A 21,818-nucleotide genomic window follows, 5' to 3' on the forward strand; every position below is an offset into this window, starting at 1 on the left:
GTTTATTTATAGTTTAAGTAGTTTAGGCTTTATAACGATATGCTACATTTATTAGAAAAAATTGGCTGCCGGGGGCGTACTTCATAATAAAATATTAGCTAGTATTTTATTGCAATTAGGCCCCAGGTACTTATTGGGTTTCTTTGGTGCGCAACCAGTTCTGGGAAAGGTTTGAATAAGGTTCATGTGGGGAAGACCGTCATAGGGCAAGATCTCTCGTATTTGTATACGTACTGCGCTCAGACACGGTCAGAAGGGAAGATCTTCACTCCTGCGCAACAGTAAATGCGACGAAAGAGCTTTTAGACGATCTTTTCCATATTGATCTTGGTCTGATTAAGGGAAAATTATATATAATTACCACAAATATGTCTCACGAACTACCTATGTTTAAACATCTTCATTCATCATCATCATATGGCATCAATATTTTTGAAGTTCTTCTTTAGCGGCGCTGTGCACTTTTTGTGTTGGGGAAAAAATGTTAAACTCGTAACAGGTGTCACGTGACTGTAAGACGTAAGACTGTCATTGAGTTTTCACTTCTGCCGACACTGCCGGAGTGCAACCCGTTGTTTTTTTTAGTATTTTATCCTTGACTAGTCATCCTGTAGTTGTTTGCTAGGTTAAACTAAGTAGAAGATGGTCTCAGACTTAAGCAACGCTCCCAAGTCTCCACACGTCGTCCCGACACCATTACGTTATGTGTCCTAGACAAATATGTCGGGAACATACATTTGTCAGCAAACAGATGTCGCGCGAGCCGCGTTATTTGCTCGTAAATCCACACCCTCGTCAGGTGTGTTGTCAGCAGCAGAACTTGCTGAGTGGATAAGGTGTTCAAAATGAACTAAACAATACCAAGTGACCGTCATCACTCTTCACTCACTTGGTAATGTACAACAACAGGTGGTCATCCTTGGTAATGCTAGAACAAAAGAAAATGATATAAGGTGCGGTAAGAACAGTATTCATTTTGCCCCGGTGTTCTCCAACCCTCACTCCATCTGACTTTTTGCGAATCATCAGAAATTAAATATTCACAATGTAAAGTGCTAAGGTAGGTAAATAAAGTGGTAATGTTAGCCTTCTTACCTAAATAAACCAAATGGCAAAACAGGCACTCTGAGAAGTGTCGTAGCTTTAAGAGCCAATAGGCGTGGTCATTTCTCCATACAAACGTACTCCTCGTTTTCCTCCGTGGTTTTTGAAGCTAGAGCAATGATTTTTTCAACACAGATTAATATTGTCAATATCTGTGTCGGGCCGTTTTGCTTTTCTTGATATTTTTGTTTTTTTAAGGCGCTAGAGCCCTTCAAAAATGGCCAAAATGGCCTAATTGACTATGCCGCAATGAGAGGCGTGGCATTCAAAACTGATTTCAATTAGCCAAAAAAGCAAAACGGTCCGACACAGATAATTTCATAATCGTTTAGATTTCCAAATTTGGTTTGTTATGTTTTGGAGGAGGAAACAGAGGAATACGAAACCTCGATTATTGAGATTTTTACGCAGTATTTTTCGCCTTGTCAAGACGGGTATATTTACCTAAAATATTTTAAACTCAGCTCCTGTTTCGTCTTAAGCTTTAAGGCAGTAAGAATGAGTCACTTTCTACAAATTCTGGTTGACCTTTTGAGCATTATGCCGAGATTCTTAAGCCGTGTGTCACACGCTAACTTGTGCAGTAAAAGGTCCAATTTGAAACTGTTTACATTTATCATTTCGACCTATTAGAGAGAATTTCACTCATTATGCTCTTAGAGAAAAGCATAGTACCTACTTACTTACTCCTTGGGCGCAGTGACCCAAAGTGTGTCTTGGCCTCCAAGTCTCCAAACACAAGTACTCGCGACTGATCCCGGTTCTGCGCAGGAAAAGAATAGTATTGTATATGGTGCTTAAATTAGCAGAAGTTGCTTGGAATCATTTTCTAATGATCGTCCATACTTATACTACCAGGTTTAGTGTTACCTGTAAACAGCGCATAGCCTTGATTCGACTTCAAAATAAGTCCTTATTCTACTTTTGACGAGTCTGTGAATTGCTATGCTCCCACAACACAGAACACCTTTTCCAAAACATTGCATCCTCAACATCATGTGTGAAACGTAATGGTCCGCAGGTAACAATGCTCGTACAGCTATTGGGCAGGACAATGGACCAGAATACACATTGTGAACAACACAATGGAACGTCTGCATGCGTTCTGACACCTAGACGGCGACTAATGAGTTTATATGTACAGTTTTAGAACGTTTCTGTCTAGAGCGTCATGAGTTAAGTGCATAGTGCAGCAAAGCCTCTACTCGCTTTTTCTTTGTATTATAAGTTTTAGAAAAGAAAACTAATACCAGACGTAGATACCTATTTGTCAGTTTAATGTTCATGACAAGTATAGTTTTTCAAAGGACTGTCTCATTTCATTCATAGACAGACAGAATCATACTATAGTTCGTTTTTTTTAGCATTAGAAAGAACTTGCAAGAAGGTAAGCGATCTTGACATGTCTTTTAATTGAAAAACGCTATTTAAAAATCAATAACTATTACTTATGAAAGCAGAAGAATACAAATGATCGTATTAGATTCATAATTGTTACATATTTGCCGTAACTCATTTTTAAAATATGTTTTTCAATTAAAAGACACATCAAGATTGTTTATCTTATTTCTAATGCTAAAAAAACTAAGTATATCTTAGCACCCAAAAGAAAAGGATGAGTGAAGTTTTCCTGGTTCTTACTGACTGACAAATTGGTTTGACCAACTATACCTATCATGTTATTTCAACATGACAGTATTACCTAATTAACTCATCAAAGATCGAAGTTTCCAGAACCGAGAAACATTTCCCCCTACTCAGTAGTTGCTCATTCCTTCGGTCACTTGATACAGGCGATAGCCGTTCTCAGAAGCGGGAAGAGTCTTATCAAACCACTTCAAACTGATTTCCGATATCACGCTCTTGCTTTGAGCAGCCAACAACTCGAGAGCTCTTCTTAAACTGGCTATAACTGACACACGCACAAACTTATTTCCATTTTGGTTGATGTTTGAATTTGAACCTTGTGCTTTGAGTAGTAAGATTGAAAGGAATAGTGCTGTTTGGGAGATATGCGCTTTTGAACTATACGTCTCAGTTACAGACTATCATGCTGTTCGTGTCACATGTACTTGCGAATTCCCATGAGGATGTTATACAGGTTGACATTAAAAAAAGTTTTAGCCCGGAGTAGTGAAATTACTCATTTCTGTAATGAGTGTTGCTCGACTTGCACTTACTTTTGACTTGATTAGGGCAATTTGTTGATTGTAAATTGAACTGTGATTGACTTTGAACAACGCGGACGTTCACCTGTCGATAACTGATATGTATAGTGAAAGTTACCAATCTGCATCTGGCTAGCCCGAACTCTCTTAGAGAAACAGATGATTTCTTAACAGTTACCTCGAAAAACCGAAGAAAGTCTTTCATGTATCCCTCTTGCTGTATTCGAGGACCATGAACGCAGACAGACAACGGACAGTTTTCGAATTTGGATGGCCGCATTAATCCGCCAGCCTCTAGCGGAGCGTTAAAATGGTAATTATGATGACGTTTATCAAAGCTGGCCAACTAAAGGAATGATAGATTTCGTTCATTTACTTGAATTCGCGCCAGCTTTTTGGTGAATCGAGCAAACTAAGCAGTCTCGGGGCGTTTTCAAAACTCGATCTGTCCCTGTCGGCTTGCTTGTTTCGAAAAGTCTCCAAGAAAAATCAAGATGGAAAACAAAGAAAGCAAACGGTTTGTTTAACTCATGTATTACACGTCGCCACTGGATCCTAGTTAATAAAGTCACCCTGTACGAGTCAGCGTTGCATGCGGGTTGCGGATAGGACATGTGATACGTGATCTGTTAGCCTATATTACTAACTAGAGGCAGATGATACTTGTATTGCATTACATTCCCATAAAATTGGCGATCGATGCTTATTGCCTGTCCTCCGAGTGACACAGGCAGTCGAGACAGATGACTTCATGTTACATACAGGCGACTGCAAACATATTCGTACCTTCTACGCTGCTCTGTCTTTGTTGTGTAGGGGTTTTGGTTTGGCTGTGGCTCACTAAGAAAGTCCTGGAGTCCGTTCGGAAACCTAAATCGCTATGTTTGGCGCATACAGTTTTTACTAAAGCCACTGCCAAGAGCTATCCGAATTTCCAACTCAGAGGGGAAACTAGGCTTTTTTGGGTTCTATTTCGTCACTATGTTTTCCCTCATCAAATGATATTTCGTTCGCACATAAAATCTCAACAATATTAGGCCGGAGTTCAAATCCGCAACCACCGAATTGCACGCCGTACCGCTACGCTTATAACGCGCAATAATATCTTGTCACTGACAAAAACGAGACAGTCAACATATAGGGTGCCTCATCTCCATATAAAGTCGCAGGATGTTGATTGTCTTTGTTGCTGTTCAATCGAGTGATATACGCGCCCGACGGGCGTCAGGTGGAAAACGACGACTTTTCAATTGCACATTGTCTGACTTGTAACAAGTGTAGCGCTTCGCGTTTTTCGTTTCTCAAGATATTATTCGATATTGTGTAATGTTTTCAAGCAAAAGGTACTTATAGTATTATCAGTTATTTAATGGATGGATTGCCTCGCTCCTTTCCGATTCCTGTAAGCTTGGCACATCAGGAGCGCCGCGACTACCCGCGTCCCTCACTAATAAATGCAGTAAGAAAAAGACGGGTAGTCTATCTCGCGCGCGTTTGGATCGTTCAAGAAAATTGTCGTATTAATAAAAAATGTGTAACATAACATCTCCCGTTTCCCCCGCCGCGCCATGATACCTAAACGCAATGTTCTTAGCAGAAACTAGTAAGTATATCAATTTCGAAAGCGGCTTGGCCGTGGGCTAGTGCAAACGTGAGAGTGAGACCAACTCACTGTCATTTTATTAACTACCATAGTAACAAGTTATGGGATTTTTCGTTTCACTGGCTACTTAATCGTAAGACGACAAGGGAAGTCATATTACATCAGTAAACGACATTGTCATAGAGACAGACAAGCGTCGGATTAGTGATCGATATCGAATTAATCCCTAATCCGATAATCTCCGGAATCCTTAAGATTGCTGCCATTAAGCCCCCATAGACAGCTATCTTCACAATCTTGTAAAAAATATCAATTTCCTGGTGCCGTTTCCTGTTCATGTGCATTCCGGTTATGGCTAGTCAGTACAAGGCCGCCACGGCTCTCCCTTGGCACGAATGGTCAGACTTACTATGCGTTTGTCGTCTGTTACATTACAACATTCTGTTAATGTGTTTGATTTAACGGTCAATTTGGTTCGATTAAGTGCTGTTATTAACCCAATGAGCAAGGAGCAGTCTAAGGTGTCAGGCCGCACACAGATGGAAATTGTAACGGTTGAGCAATGTCAATCTTGCTACCAAACATAACGGTGTTCTTGTCTTAAGATACTTATATTTTAATGCAATGCAATAAGCTTGCTTACATAGTTAATAAAAATAATAAATCTATTAATGTTAACGTCCGTTACAAACCATAAGATATAATGGTGTTGGACACGGCTTACAAACCGGAAGGAATCGAACCGGACCCGAAATTGGAAGGAATTAATACCATGAATGAAACCACAAAAATTAGTGACTACATTAAATCTTAGGATAAGGTAGTCGGACTTTATTGAATTGTGGGTCTTCCAACTATCGCGTAGATCAAGAGTCATCTGTTGATTTCGATTCCTTTACGCCCGGGAGAAATTCTAAGGCCAGCATGAGCAGAAGGAAACAATATCTATTTAAAGTGAACAGTCTCGTGCTTAAAACTAAAACTAATAAAGAAGAAGAAACAATGGTTAAAATTTGCGACGTGGAATGTAAGAAGTTTAATTAAACCAGGTAAAGTTGAAAACACTGTACAAGAAATGAAAAGATTAAATATTGACATAATGGGCCTTAGCGAAGTACGATGGAAAGACAACGGAAAATATACTGCTGATGACACCATACTTTACTATTCAGGGAAACCCTCAACAGAAAAACATCATTACCATGGGGTAGGAATAATGATCAAAAAGGAGCTGAACCGATTCGTCACCAACTTTCTACCTGTGTCAGAACGATGTATTCTACTACAGTTAAGCGGTCAGCCTTTTGACTTGAACATCCTGCAAATTTATGCACCAACAGCTAAAAAAGTGGAAGAAGATCCTACCATCCTAGAAAACTTTTATAAGGAGATCGACATGGTTATGAAATCATTAAAATCACAACAACTCACATTGATATTGGGCGACCTGAATGCAAAAATTGGTAAAGGAGCGGTGGGTAAATATGTAGGAAATCATGGTTTAGGAGCTAGAAACGAGAGTGGAGACCGATTATTACAATTCTGCATGGAAAATGATCTCATCATTGCAAACACATGGTTTGAGCATCCGCCCAGACGATTATATACATGGACGTCACCCAAACACACATCAGATAACATAGTGCGAAACCAGATAGACTACATATTGGTGCCTGCTAGATATAGAAACTCAATAGTCAATGTAAAAACATATCCCGGGGCGGATATTGGGTCTGACCATAACCCGGTAGTAGCTAAGCTTAATCTAAAATTGAAAATAGTTAAAAGGAACAATACACAACATGGAAAAATTGCAGTAGATAAGCTAAAAGACAGTGAAGTAAAATCAAAAACACTTGCGACAATTAATAATGAACTAAGAAGGCGCTTCCAAGATACCATTCCAAGCGATGGTACAATTATTAGTAATGAAGATATTTGGGAGAAAATCAAAACGACTGCTCTTGATACAGGTAAAGAAATATTAGGCTACTGGAAAAAGGAAACTAAAAAGCCATGGATAACCAAAGATATATTAACAAAAATGGAAGAGAGAAGACAGTATAAAGAAATAGATAGCGTAAAATACAAGACAATAGATAATGAAATCAGAACCAATATCCGGACAGAAAGAGACAAGTGGTTGGAATCTAAATGCTTAGAAATAGAGGGATTAGACCTTAAGCATGACAGTTTCAATTTACATAAAAAAGTAAAAGAATTCACTAATACAGGAAGAAAATTCACCACAGCAAATTTATTTAACAATAGAAATGAACTCCTGATTGAAATAGATGAACAGAAAAGGGAATGGGAGACCTATATAACAACGCTATTTCAAGACAATAGAACCCAAATTCCTCCTACTATAACCGGAGATTTACAAGGACCATCGATAATTCGTAGAGAGGTCGAAAAAGCCATCAGTAGCATGAAAATAGGAAAAGCTGTAGGCCCAGATGGTGTGCATGTAGAATTAATCAAATTATTAGATAATTTTGGAATAGATATACTAGTTAAACTATTCAATAACATCTATGAGACTGGAGAATTACCTAACGACTGGCTGAAATCGTCCTTCTTGCCAATCCCTAAAAAACCCAATGCAAAAACCTGCAATGAATATCGTCTTATAAGTCTTATGAGCCACGTCCTTAAAATTTTCTTGAAAATATTACACAACAGAATGTACAACAAAATTGACTACAGCATAGGGGAAACTCAATTTGGATTTAGAAATGGACTTGGAACCAGGGAAGCTCTGACAGCAATCCAGGTAATCGTACAGAACTGCCTAGAACACCAAAAAGACGTATATGCGTGTTTTATAGACTTCGAAAAAGCTTTCGATACTGTGAACCACGAACAACTGCTAGAAGCTATAAATGGCACAGATGTCGACAACAAAGATATGAGAATTATCACGAATCTATATTGGAATCAAACAGCACATATCAAGGTCGGACAATCTGCTACAAAAGAGTTGAAAATTCTAAAAGGTGTACGCCAAGGCTGCATATTATCTCCAAGCCTATTTAACCTTTACTCAGAACGCTTGTTTGTGGAAGCATTGGACGGTATTGAGATGGGCATAAAGTGTAACGGAAGATATATCAACAACATAAGATATGCAGACGACACTGTAATACTAGCTAACAGTATAGAAGAACTACAACAGCTATTGGACCGCTTAAATACCAAGGTAAAACACTACAACCTTAAAATGAACGTTAGTAAGACCAAGCTGATGGTAATAAGCAAAACAACATTTCCAACAGGCAGGCTTCTGATTGATGGTAAACAAATAGAAAGAGTTTCTAAATATAGGTACCTGGGCTGCTGGCTGAGTGAAAACTGGGATCCAGAACAGGAAATCAGGGTGAGAATAGAAATAGCCCGTAGTGCTTTCATTAAAATGCAAAAATTGTATACCAATAAAGACATTAAGCTAAATTTAAGGTGGAGACTAGTAAAATGCTATGTATTATCCATACTTTATTATGGTGTTGAAACATGGACCTTGAATAAAAAAATAGAAAAGAAAATAGAGGCCTTCGAAATGTGGCTGTACAGGCGTATGCTGAGAGTATCATGGACCGCAAGAATAACGAATATAGAGATCTTAAAAAGAATGAAGAAGAAGAAGGAAGTACTAGCCACAGTTAAGCGGAGAAAGATTGCATATTTTGGACATCTACATAGAAATGAAAAGTATAATCTGCTGAAAGTTATAATAGAAGGAAAAATAGAGGGGAAACGGGGAAGGGGAAGAAGGAGGATGAACTGGCTCGACAACATCAAAAAATGGACAAACATCAAAGACGCGGCCACGCTAACAAGACTGGCCGAGAATAGAGAAGACTTTGCAAAGGTGGCCGCCGACGCCCGCTAGGGCATGGCAGTAGAAGAAGAAGTCTCGTGCTAAAGTTACACTAAACAAACCTACAGTGTTTTGTGAATACTTCAATAGCAGAGACGTGAATAGGCGTGTTTATTTTAGTAAAGGTTAGGAGACCAATGGACGTAGTAAATCGAAGCTTCCGCTCTGAATTGCCTACTATTTGGCAATAGTGGCATTGAACCAGTTGCTTTCATTACGCTTTATTGTGCCGTAAATTGGGATAAAGTAGGAATTTACGTAAATGTATGCCTCTAAGGTATTTCCTTTGGGCTACGATATGGGGTTCTTCAAGAATCGGGTATTCAGGGTACAAAGGATCGGCACCGCTTAAGTGGCTCATCTGATGTTGCTTATGTTCATGGGACTGGGAGGGTCATTGGTTTATATTTTTAACTAAATAGTCGAGCTTTTATGCACAGAAAACAATTATCAGCAATAAAATGTGTGTGATTCATTAACATCGGGATATTACTAGGATGTTTTACTACAGGAAAAATAAAATTAGATAAGAGTAATATTCGGAGAGCGACCTAAATAATTTTGCGGTCATTATCACGATGCCTCCTACGCAACTGATACAAAGTTGAGTATGAATCATAAACTGACGGTTAATGTAAATGGAAGTGGACAAATGAAAGTAGTTTTATTAATGTGAGCACAAGTATTAAACAGCTGTTTGTCTGAATACGAAATGTGCCGAGAATTCGTTTTGTGTGATTGCGTCTGCCGTCTGCACAATGCGCATTATTAAACTCCTCGCTACTCGTAAATGTCTCTCTGTTGTGCAAACGCAGTCTGTCTGATCAAAGTAATCGTACTAATAATTTTTAGCTTGAGAATTATTAAAGAAAACTGTTATGCTAAAACAAAAAGTGAAAAAATGTATAGGGACGAGTTTAAAAGTACAGTAGAAATTTAAGTTATTCTATTCATATTTCGGACAATATATAAGAGGTCTCTTTGTTGGTTCAAGTCAATATGGAAACGACAAGTTTAAATCCGTCAATTCCTTTGTATTATACTGCTCAGAAAAATATCCACATCAAAATTCAGGCTAAGGTCAAGAAGACCCTTTCCAGCTTTGCATCTGGTTCAAGTCAGAAATAAGAATAAACTTGGAGTATCCTTCAGACGAACCCTCATTACCGGTCACGTCCTTGCGAGCTTGAGAGACCCTACAAAGGGTCAAAGGTGTTTGAGTTACATTTTATTATTTTTACAAGCTTTTATATACACTGAGTCGACACTTCACATACTTACCTAGCCTACAGTAAGTAAGTTGGGTGATAATGAAATATTATGGTACCATCGAGCTGATCTGATGATGGACACAGGAGGTGGTGGAACTCAGATAAAACAACGCAACCAATTAGTTGTCTGTAGAGAGAAAAATACAGTCAGTGAATAAATGCCTTTATCAAAAATGATATTTTTGACAAAAAATCTTGTTAATTTTAGTTCCAAAATGATGGTCGTAGATCTGGCTCGACGAGAAACGGTCAACATACCTTTTGTATTTCTAGATGTTAATAACAAGGTGGCCTACAAAAAAATCAAAAAGGTATTCCCGTACCGGGAATCGAACCCGAGCCTCCTGGGTGAAAGCCAGGTATCCTAGCCACTAGACCATACGGGAGATGATGAGAGTACCGAATTTTGTGTTTTGCTTCAGCTTATCAACTATGTATCGTGAGACGTGAAGATACGAGATCGTAGAACAACATTTTGTTCCACGTATAATTATCTAGTAATTTAAGTATTTATACAGTCAGTGTATTATTAGTCAACTCTATTAGTTACTTATTGCAAATATTTATTATTGTCCTTAAACCAATAGTGGCCAACATAATTACCAGTTCATTTCCATTAATAATAGAGTTCTATATTTTTACAATACGTATATTGGCTTCAAACTTGGCACTGATAATCGAGTTTCTATCGTTCGCAAGGTTACGCGAGGTAAAAGTCGTTCGTTGACCTAAAATCAGTAATGTTTAAGCAATTACAATCTTATGTCTATTAGTAATGAGATGCAATTTCACATGACTCTAAAATATTTTTGATCCCAAGTCAAACCTAGCCATAATATTCATTTTGATTGAACGAGACACTTATACAGGCAAAACATCAGGGATAACCATCGTATCGTGACCTGGAGATCCAAAATAATATTTGTATGCTGCATGCAATAGGGCCACATCTCAAAATTTATGATTATTGGAGATCGAAGAAAGCATGAGCACATGCAAGGGCTAGTTTTGAAATCTTTGGACTTGACTCAGTTATTGATTCAAACTAAAATTAAACAAAGATTTTATGAAAAGCGCACCAGTCCCTTAAAACAGCATGAAATTCTTCATAACGCCTACTCTAGGATAAGCCAATGACTCGCCCGTGTTCGCTCAACAATCTGAATATCACCCCTAGCCTAATAACCATTCATATAACACACACATTATACACGACTGTCCATTCTACTTGACCGTAATCTTCATACTGACTACGGGCAACTACATACATATTGGGTTGTATGAGATACCGGGTGCGTATAGCCCGGGATGCTCGTATCGATTGTTGCAGTGAGGGGGGCCCCGTCACCGTCTATTGTACAATGCTTCCATTTTTAAAATAGCATAAGTATTATCGGTGCTGTAGTGTGAAGTGTGTTATTGCTTTTTAGGGGGGAGACAGGTTGGTAAAAAATGTTCCTTTCTAATTAGCATTCGAGGAAGATTGAGCGAAATAGACAAAAGGAAAAGCTCGCCCGTTGGACGTGGCTTGAATAAATTTTATTCTGCATCTTGCAGGCTAATTGATTAATTAAGTTTTTTTATGTGAATTATATTACCTACTGGTGCCTCTTCTGCAATCTATATAGTAACGTACATATGTCATAATCCACCATCGAGCCTCGGATCGTGACGCTGACATGGCGCCGTGGCGTGACGGGCCCACGGCCAAGGACCTCGAAAACGTGTCCAGTGCTTATTGTGTTCGTTGTTTATAGTTACACATGTCATAATCAGCCATCAAGCCTTGGAGCGTGACTGTGTCGCACTTTGACATACCCACGGCCAAGGACCTCAAAATCATGTCCTCTGCGCTACTGGTCCGTCCCTGAATCCATGGTATACAAGTTAACTAATACTTACTTGTGCTAGTGGTGCTTCTTCCTGAATCCATGGTTATAAGTTGTAATCATAAGATCATAGCCATCCGGTCTCCAAGCGTCACGAGGTGATGCCCTATGGCGACCCATGGCCATGGGCTTCAAAACTCTTGCCAGTGGTCTCTTCTGAAATCCATCCGCCGCTGACGGCGACGCGCTGTGTCGCCCCACGGCCAAAGCCCTCGAAATCCTCTGACACTACCTGCTGGTGCCTCTTCCTGAACCCATGGTATATGTATACTCGTATGTCGTAATCACAACCATCGGACCACGGAGCGTGACGGCGACGCGCCGTGATGCGTCACGGCCAAGGCCCTCGAAATTGCGGTTACCGCGCTCTTGTTGCCATTGTGAACGTAATGATGAACATGAATCATGATGGCACCCAAGATTCAAGGTTAGCTTAACTGATATTCCAAGAATTTTTATTTTGCGTATGATTGAAAAGGTAATACCGGCGAAATCTGATATATGTATGTGTGCTCTGGTTTATAAATATGTATAACTTGATTTGGCCTTGTAACAATTTAAACGTATGTACTGCATCAAATATCAAATGATGATTCTATTAATCCATTTCAGTACAGATATGATATGATGGTCGTTCTTGTCTACGTGACAACGTGATAAAACGGTATCCGTCACTTTCAATCGCGCTCTGTTAAAAAGTGACGGATGTTTTGTCACGTGAATAAGGCCATCCATAATAAGCCTGCAGGCTTTATCCCTCCTTTATATCACTTGGCATCGGGTAAGACTAACAAGATTAATATAAAAAAGTCGTTATTTTCATTAGCTTTAAATGCAGTAGCCACCTTTGTATTAGTGCTCTGCGAAACTAAAACAATAAGTGCCCTCTAGCAGAGAGTTCAATAATCTATAAAGAGTAATATCAGAGTCCCACACGTACACCAAAGTTTCTTAATCAAGATTACCAGAAAGAACTCAGAACTTCTTAGTCAGAAGTCGATAATCTAGTACAGCTTATCCAGCTTTTGGCTTCCCAAGTCCGGTTTCTAAATCAATACATCAACTCAATAGAATCAAATTAGATTCCATTAAATACTTATTCATAAGTCGGCTGGTCGTTACAGTGAAGTCAGATGAATGTTTTTGTCTATTTTGAGACTGGTTTGTTATTGAAATAGACGTTGCGATTGCTAGGCGTGATTTTACGTTTGTTTTCTGTTATTATACAATTACCAAAACATAATGAAGTCATTAAATCATCATTATCATCAAGAAATGTTTAGGTTGTTTCATTCTTACTCTAAAACTAAACATATCACATGATAAATGTAACAACATTAGAAACCGGAGCTAATTTGGCTCTTTTTCTATGGGACCTTTATGATACGTTGTGCATTTTTCTCAAAACAGGCAAAATCATCTTTATAAAGGGACCCATTTTCATTGATTTTCAGTGTATTTACAGCGCCGTGGATGAACAGCACAAAATTATTTTTGTGTTTACACTAAATATGTGCAAATATTTTTGTATGATGACTTGATGAGCAACTGTTGAAACAATTCGGCATTCTTCTAAAATCATTCATTTTGGAAACAAAAGATTGGTCATCGTTGTTCTTTCGTTCATTGAGTAGGTTTTTGTAATGAGCGTCTCAATTATCATTTAATTCGTGTTTACACACGGTCTTGATTACGATTTACGGATCATATGCATTGTTTCCTCGATTGTGCGAACAATAGCGTACATTCTGGGTCAAAGTTTTGCGAACATGATTCTTTAGTGCCATTCTGTTGGTGCTCAGGGTTGCTCCGTCTTAGCACTTGAATTAGGTCATTACACACACGTGCTTGGAGACAGAGGAAACAATAAAACAAGTCGCCAGCCTGTCGGTATTCTACAGGTTGCACTTCGGGGAGTGTGCCCAAGAGCTACACGAGCTTATTCCACCGTCCCCATTCTACCATCGGACTTTTAGACGCACGGCCGGTTTCCATCCTTACTTGGTAGATATTCCACCAATTCGCACGAAGCGCTTTGCTTCTACTTTCCTTATGCGCACTGCCAAGGAATGGAATTCCTTGCCGGCGTCTATATTTCCGTGTTCTTATAACCCGGCAACCTTCAAATCAAGAGTGAACAGGCACCTTCTGGGCGAGCTCGCTCCATCGTAGGCCACGTCTACGCCTCGGCTAGTCTGTGGCCATGAGTAAGCCCATTCACAATAAAAAAAAAAAAATTCTCTGGACTGCAAGCAGATATAGAAGTTAAACCTTGCTAGGTTTCGTCAAAGAGAATTAAGTATTTTATTGTCTTTGGTTTCGTGGAGGAGCTGGAGTGGAGAGTAGCGATACTTTTACTACTTTTTTACGCAAAATAGGCACAATGGTCGTCGGCTTGCGGAAAATGTCCAGGAAATCTAACTAACCTAGTTAAGGTTATCAACTTATCAATCACACAGTTCGCGTCACGAATGTTTTCGACTTTTCTGATCAGTTTGACTTTTCTAAACATTTTTTTAATATTTATATTCTCGTAAAACTTGTTTAGTATGATGTAGGTACATACAGCCAGGAAATTCATTTACTAAGTGAGTTCGCGATTTCCCAGCTGGGTGTACATATTATCAAATATTATTCACCTACATTACATTGCAAGGTATAGCTTAATACTGAAATAACAATCTGTATAATAGTTTGCTGGAGCCATTTTGTCAGTATTATGTAAGCTACGAGTAATACAATCCTGTTCTTTTTGATTGTTCATTGTTGTCAGGATATACGTTTAAAAGCTGTAATGGTCTGTTTCATTAAGTTTCTTCCAGCGCCTTTCAAAGGAAACTAGGTCTTTTCATCGTTGTGTTCGTCTTTAATACTATTTCAAGCTAATTTTCGTTCTTGGTTCTTACGAAAATTGCTTTCATTATCTAATATTTTTTATGATTCTCCTTCTTTACTTATATCTTATATTAAATTTATAAATGTTTAAGTGTCTGTCTGCAGTGGCGTATTTGCAGTCTGTGCCGCCCTAGGCCCCAGGCCCTCTAGCCGCCCTTTTCTCAGCACCCAGCATATTGACTACATTTTGAGTTATTTCTTGTTAATCAGCGAATTTTTTATCACAATTTGCCGCCCTAGGCTCGGGCCTACTTGGCCTTAGGGCAAATCCGCCACTGTCTGTCTGTCTTTCTGTTTGTCTGTCTGTAATTCAGGTGTCTGTAGTTCAGGTAATTCATTCGATTTAGTGATGATATGATGATAAATACACATAGTTTAATCAGCGGGAAAGGATTAATATATCAGAATTGCTTTTATCGCGGAAATCATTACGTAAAGTGGTGAAGGACATAGATTTAGTGTGTGTGAACCTAGCATATCAAGTGCTAGCATCTCAAACTTTTATGAGAGTTCTAGTAGCATCCCTAATAGTTCTACAGTTCTAGATGGTTTTTTTAAATAGTTCTGCTCATTTTCGCGACAAAAATGAAATTTTAAAATGAGATGCTAACTTCACATTTTGACACTCCAGCATCCCAGCCATTACCCACTCCACAGCCTCGAAATAGCATTTAAATGAAAGATACTAACATTTCTAGACGATATATAAAGAGTTCTGGTCAAAACTGTAAAAAAAAATTTTTCATATATGTATGGGACACGAACATGAAAAATATTTCTAGGTAAATTTTGATTAATGCTAAGTTTGAGCAAAAATCCGAGTTTTGACAACCAGCATCTCAGCAGTTCTGGATAGCGAGCTCCCACGTGCACAAGAATAACCACAGTTCTATCTTCTAGAAGGAAATTTGACAGAGTTTTGGTAGAATATCTCCGAAAATATTCTAAAAATCGATTAAATGCTAAGTTCTGAGCGTAGCAGCCCAGCCATTGCAGGTCTGATACCCAGCATCTCAGCAGTTCTGGATAGGCAGCTTCCTTGAGCACTAGGATAACCACAGTTCTATCTTCTAGAAGATGATTTGACAGAGTTTTGATAGACTATGTCCGAAAATAGTCTCGAAATCGAGTAAATGCTAAGTTATGCCCGCATCCCAGCCAATGCGGGCTAGATACCTCGCATCTCAGCAGTTCTGGATAGTCAGCTCCCTAGAGCACTAGAATAACTACAGTTCTATCTTCTAGAAGGAAATTTGACAGAGTTTTGATAGACTATGTCCGAAAATAGTATCGAAATCGAGTAAATGCTAAGTTCGGAGCTGGCATCCCAGCCAATGCGGGCTAGATACCTAGCATCTCAGCAGTTCTGGATAGTCAGCTCCCTAGAGCACTAGAATAACCACAGTTCTATCTTCTAGAAGGAAATTTGACAGAGTTTTGATAGACTATGTCCGAAAATAGTCTGAAAATCGAGTAAATGCTAAGTTCTGTGCGTAGCATCCCAGCCAATGCAAGTCTGATACCCAGCATCTCAGCAGTTCTGGATAGGTAGCTCCCTAGTGTACTATAATAACCACAGTTCTATCTTCAAGAACGAAGTTTGACAGAGTTTTGGAGGATTATGTTTGAAATAGTCTCGAAATCAAGAAATAGCTAAGTTCGGAGCTTAGCATCCCAGCCAATGCAGGTCTGATACCCAGCATCTCAGCAGTTCTGGATAGCTAGCTCTCTAGTGCTCTAGAAAAACTACAGTTCTATCTTCTAGAAGGAAATTTGACAGAGTTTTGATAGACTATCTCCGAAAATAGTCTCGAAATCGAGTAAATGCTAAGTTCTGAGCTAGCGTCCCAGCCAATGCGGGTCAAACACCCAGCATCTCAGCAGTTCTGGATAGCCAGCTCCCTGGAGTACTAGAATAAACACAGTTTTATCTTCTAGAAGGAAACTAGACAGAGTTCTGATAGACTATGTCCGAAAATAGTATCGAAATCGAGTAAATGCCAAGTTCTGAGCGTAGCATCCCAGCCAATGCAGGTCTGATACCCAGCATCTCAGCCAGCTCCCTGGAGTACTAGAATAAACACAGTTCTATCTTCTAGAAGGAAACTTGACAGAGTTCTGATAGACTATGTCCGAAAATAGTATCGAAATCGAGTAAATGCTAAGTTCTGAGCGTAGCATCCCAGCCAATGCAGGTCTCATACCCAGCATCTCAGCAATTCTGGATAGCCAGTTCCCTAGTGCACTAAAATAACTACAGGTCTATCTTCTAGGAGGAAATTGGCAGATTTTTGGAGGATTATGTTTGAAATAGTCTCGAAATCGAGAAATAGCTAAGTTCGGAGCTTAGCATCCCAGCCAATGCGGGCTGGATACCTAGTATCTCAGCAGTTCTGGATAGCAAGTACCCTAAAGCATTAGAATTAGCGATTGCAAATCCGTGAACATTTTTCAAATCCGGATTTTCGGATTTTGGTTTGATCGAAATCCGAAGTTCGGATTAAATCCGGATTTTAAGAAAGGAATATGTAAACAGCCGTTTCCGAGATCCTTGTTCGGTAATGTTTTTTTTTTGACATGACGCACGAAGATTTATGCAAATATTTATATATGTGTATATAGTGGGTATTAGTGGCTACTCATACATATTTTTTTTGTAGGTGTACCTCCGCAATTAGTATAAAAAATAATGAGAAGAAAAATAAAATGTTTTTTTTTTATAATGAACTATAAGGACATGATGCAGGTTAAACATATTCATTTTGTAGTCTAGTTTATTGTTGTCAAATATGATTTTGTTTGGTTAATCTAACTTGAACGGTTTACAAAATATGACACTTTCAATGATACACTGGTGATTTTACATTATCCTGAATAACTCGAAAACAAAAGAAGATCGAGGACTGATATTAAGCATAGAGAGTTCTTAGGACCTGCCAGTACACCACCTGAAAGAATGACCAAATCCGTCGTTGGGGGCACTTCTTGTTCGCTTAGCCTGCTAGACCCTTTATATTTTGTTTCCACGTTTTGATAAAAAATGAAAACGAAGAAACATCATCGCATCAAGAGATTCGTCACTTAACCTCGTCCTCATACGGTTACAGAACACCCCAGCTGCCGAAAATGCCCGACTCCACACTTGTTGGTGGTATTGATAATAGCTGGTTGTATACGGAGGATAAAATGCTACCGATTTTTCCTCCGCCCTCGTGGACGGCCGGGACGGGATTTCTTTCTTTTCGACCCCATTGGCCATCTTCTCTGCGCGCAATGTGGCCTGCTCATTGCCACTTCAGCTTGCTAATCCGGTAGGCTATGTCGGTGACTTTAGTTCGTCTACGGATCTCCTCATTTCTGATTCGATCACGCAGAGAAACTCCGAGCATAGCCCTCTCCATAGCTCGTTGAGCGATTTTGAATTTTGAGATGAGGCCGATAGTGAAAGACCACGTTTCGGAGCCGTAAGTCATCACTGGTAACACACATTGATTAAAGACTTTCGTTTTGAGGCACTGAGGTATGTCGGACGAAAAGATATTGCGTAATTTCCCGAACGCTGCTGGATTCGGCGGTTGGATTCGGAACCAAGTTGGATTCGGCGGTTGACCTCCTTCTCGAAGTTGGACCTACCTAATTGGACTACTTGTCCTAGGTAGATGTACGAGTCAACAACTTCGAGTACCGAGTTCCCAACAGAGACTGGGATGGGCACAACATTGACATTTGACATAAGTTTCGTCTTGTCCATGTTCATTTTCAAGCCCCACCCGTTGTGAAACTCGGTTGAGGTCATCGAGCATCATGCTGAGTTCCTCCATCGACTTTGCCATGACTACGATATCGTCGGCAAACCGAAGGTGAGTGATGTATTCGCCGTTGATGTTGATGCTAAGTACTTGCCATTCCAGGAGCTTGAAGGCGTCTTCCATTACGGCAGTAAACAGTTTCGGGGAGATAACGTCTCCCTGCATTAGAATAGAATAGAATAGAATAGAAATAATTTTATTCGTAAGCACAAACACAAAATAAAAACTTATACTAAACAGAGAAACATAAAAAATAAATAAAATACGCCTAATAATAAATTACACCATTTAATATAATTATAATAGTATATTATAATATAATAGTAAATTACGCCTCTTTGCAATGGAATCGCCTTCGTGCTCTATGTGGATTAGGGTAGCTAAATCCGGGGCATCCGGTGAGGCAATCTGGGCAACTCCTGGATTATTTTGGTCGAGCAAAGACAGCTGCTGATTTAATTACTCTTTAAAACTTAGCTCTCGTTGGTCTTCTCTCTGTTGATTACCATTAACAGTTGTCATTGCACTCGCGGAAGCCACCGAGGAAAGAGGAGAAGTCGGAGTCGATGTCGCGGCCATGGTGCAGATGACGGTGACTTGGCGGGTAGCGGGCGGCAGGGGCGGCGGACGCGGGGCAAGCATGGGTGCGAGCGAGTGCGCGACGCGCAATGCCCGGCTGGCAATAGCTCTCCCGCGTTACCGCTTCATGTGCACCGCTTTTTATTTCGCATTAGCATTAATTTTGAGCAAATTAGTACTGGTGGGAAAAAATCCGAAAAACCGGTTTTTTCTTTTCAAAATCCGGATTTTAAAACGGATTTTCAAACGCTCCGAAATCCGGATTTTTGAACTTCGAATAATCCGGATTGCAATCACTAATTAGAATACATGCAGTTCTGTCTTGTAGAACGAAATTTTGCAAATTTTTGAAAGATAGTCTTTCAAAACTACAAAAAATCTATCAAAATCGAGGAATTGCTAATTTCTGATCTTGGAATCCCAGCCAATGCAGGGCAGACACCCAGCATCTCAGCAGTTCTGGATAGCCAGCTCTTTAGAGCACTAGAATAATTACAGTTTTATCTTCTAGAAGGAAATTTGACAGAGTTTTGATAGACTATACACGGAAATAGTATCGAAGTCTCGAAATCGATTAAATGCTAAGTTGTGAGCTTAGCATCCCAGCTACTGCAGGTCTGATACCCAGCATATCAGCAATTCTGGATAGCCAGTTCCCTAGTGCACTAAAATAACCACAGTTCTATCTTCTAGAAGGAAATTTGGCAGATTTTTGGAGGATTATGTTTGAAATGGTCTCGAAATCGAGAAATAGCTAAGTTCGGAGCTTAGCATCCCAGCCAATGCGGGCTGGATACCTAGCATCTCAGCAGTTCTGGATAGCAAGCACCCTAAAGCATTAGAATACATGCTTCTTTCTTCTAGAACGAAATTTTGCAAATTTTTGAAAGATAGTCTTTCAAAACTACAAAAAAGTATCCAAATCGAAGAATTGCTTAGTTCTGAGCTTGGCATCCCAGCCAATGCAGGTCTAATACCCAGCATCTCAGCATTTCTGGTTAGCCAGCTCCTTAGAGCCCTAGAATAATCTCAGTTCTATCTTCTAGAAAGAAATTTGACAGAGTTTTGATAGACTATGTCCGAAAATAGTCTGAAAATCGACTAAATGCTAAGTTCTGTGCGTAGCATCCCAGCTAATGCAGGTCTGATACCCAGCATCTCAGGAGTTCTGGATAGCTAGCTCTCTAGTGCTCTAGAAAAACTACAGTTCTATCTTCTAGAAGGAAATTTGGCAGATTTTTGGAGGATTATGTTTGAAATAGTCTCAAAATCGAGAAATAGCTAAGTTCGGAGCTTAGCATCCCAGCCAATGCGGGCTGGATACTTAGCATCTCAGCAGTTCTGGATAGCAAGCACCCTAAAGCATTAGAATACATGCAGTTCTATCTTCTAGAACGAAATTTTGCAAATTTTTGAAAGATAGTCTTTCAAAACTACAAAAAAGTATCGAAATCGAGGAATTGCTAAAGCATTAGAATACATGCAGTTCTTTCTTCTAGAACGGAATTTTGCAAATTTTTGAAAGATGGTCTTTCAAAACTACAAAAAAGTATCCAAATCGAGGAATTGCTTAGTTCTGAGCTTGGCATCCCAGCCAATGCAGGTCTAATACCCAGCATCTCAGCATTTCTGGATAGCCAGCTCCTTAGAGCCCTAGAATAATCTCAGTTATATCTTCTAGAAAGAAATTTGACAGAGTTTTGATAGACTATGTCCGAAACTAGTCTGAAAATCGAGTAAATGCTACGTTCTGTGCATAGCATCCCAGCCAATGCAAGTCTGATAACCAGCATCTCAGCAGTTCTGGATAAGCAGCTCCCTAGTGTACTATAATAACCACAGTTCTATCTTCTAGAACGAAGTTTGGCAGAGTTTTGGAGGATTATGTTTGAAATAGTCTTGAAATCGAGAAATAGCTAAGTTCGGAGCTTAGCATCCCAGCCAATGCGGGCTAGATACCTAGCATCTCAGCAGTTCTGTATAGCAAGCACCCTAGTGAATTAGAATACATGCAGTTCTATCTTCTAGAACGAAATTTGGCAAAGTTTTGAAAGATAGTCTTTCAAAACTCCGAAAAATGTATCGAAATCGAAGAATTGCTAATTTCTGAGCTTGGCATACCAGCCAATGCAGGGCAGACACCCAGCATCTCAGCAGTTCTGGATAGCCAGCTCTCTGGAGTACTAGAATAAACACAGTTCTATCTTCTAGAAGGAAACTTGACAGAGTTCTGATAGACTATGTCCGAAAATAGTATCGAAATCGAGTAAATGCTAAGTTCTGAGCGTAGCATCCCAGCCAATGCAGGTCTCATACCCAGCATCTCAGCCATTCTGGATAGCCAGTTCCCTAGTGCACTAAAATAACTACAGGTCTATCTTCTAGGAGGAAATTTGGCAGATTTTTGGAGGATTATGTTTGAAATAGTCTCGAAATCGAGAAATAGCTAAGTTCGGAGCTTAGCATCCCAGCCAATGCAGGTCTCATACCCAGCATCTCAGCAATTCTGGATAGCCAGTTCCCTAGTGCACTAAAATAACTACAGGTCTATCTTCTAGGAGGAAATTTGGCAGATTTTTGGAGGATTATGTTTGAAATAGTCTCGAAATCGAGAAATAGC

General features: G+C 39.5%; 1 protein-coding gene and 1 non-coding gene across 3 annotated transcripts in view; one reads left to right on the top strand and one right to left on the bottom strand.

Moving 5' to 3' along the window:
• Positions 1–21,818, top strand: part of LOC134667540 (prominin-like protein) — a 494,736-nt gene that overhangs the window by 74,601 nt on the left and 398,317 nt on the right. The gene's annotated exons all lie outside the window — the stretch shown is intronic.
• Positions 10,341–10,412, bottom strand: Trnae-uuc (transfer RNA glutamic acid (anticodon UUC)). The gene has a single exon. It is a non-coding gene; the product is annotated as a tRNA-Glu (tRNA).

Source organism: Cydia fagiglandana, chromosome 9 (genome assembly GCF_963556715.1).
Source record: "Cydia fagiglandana chromosome 9, ilCydFagi1.1, whole genome shotgun sequence".
NCBI lineage: Eukaryota > Metazoa > Arthropoda > Insecta > Lepidoptera > Tortricidae > Cydia > Cydia fagiglandana.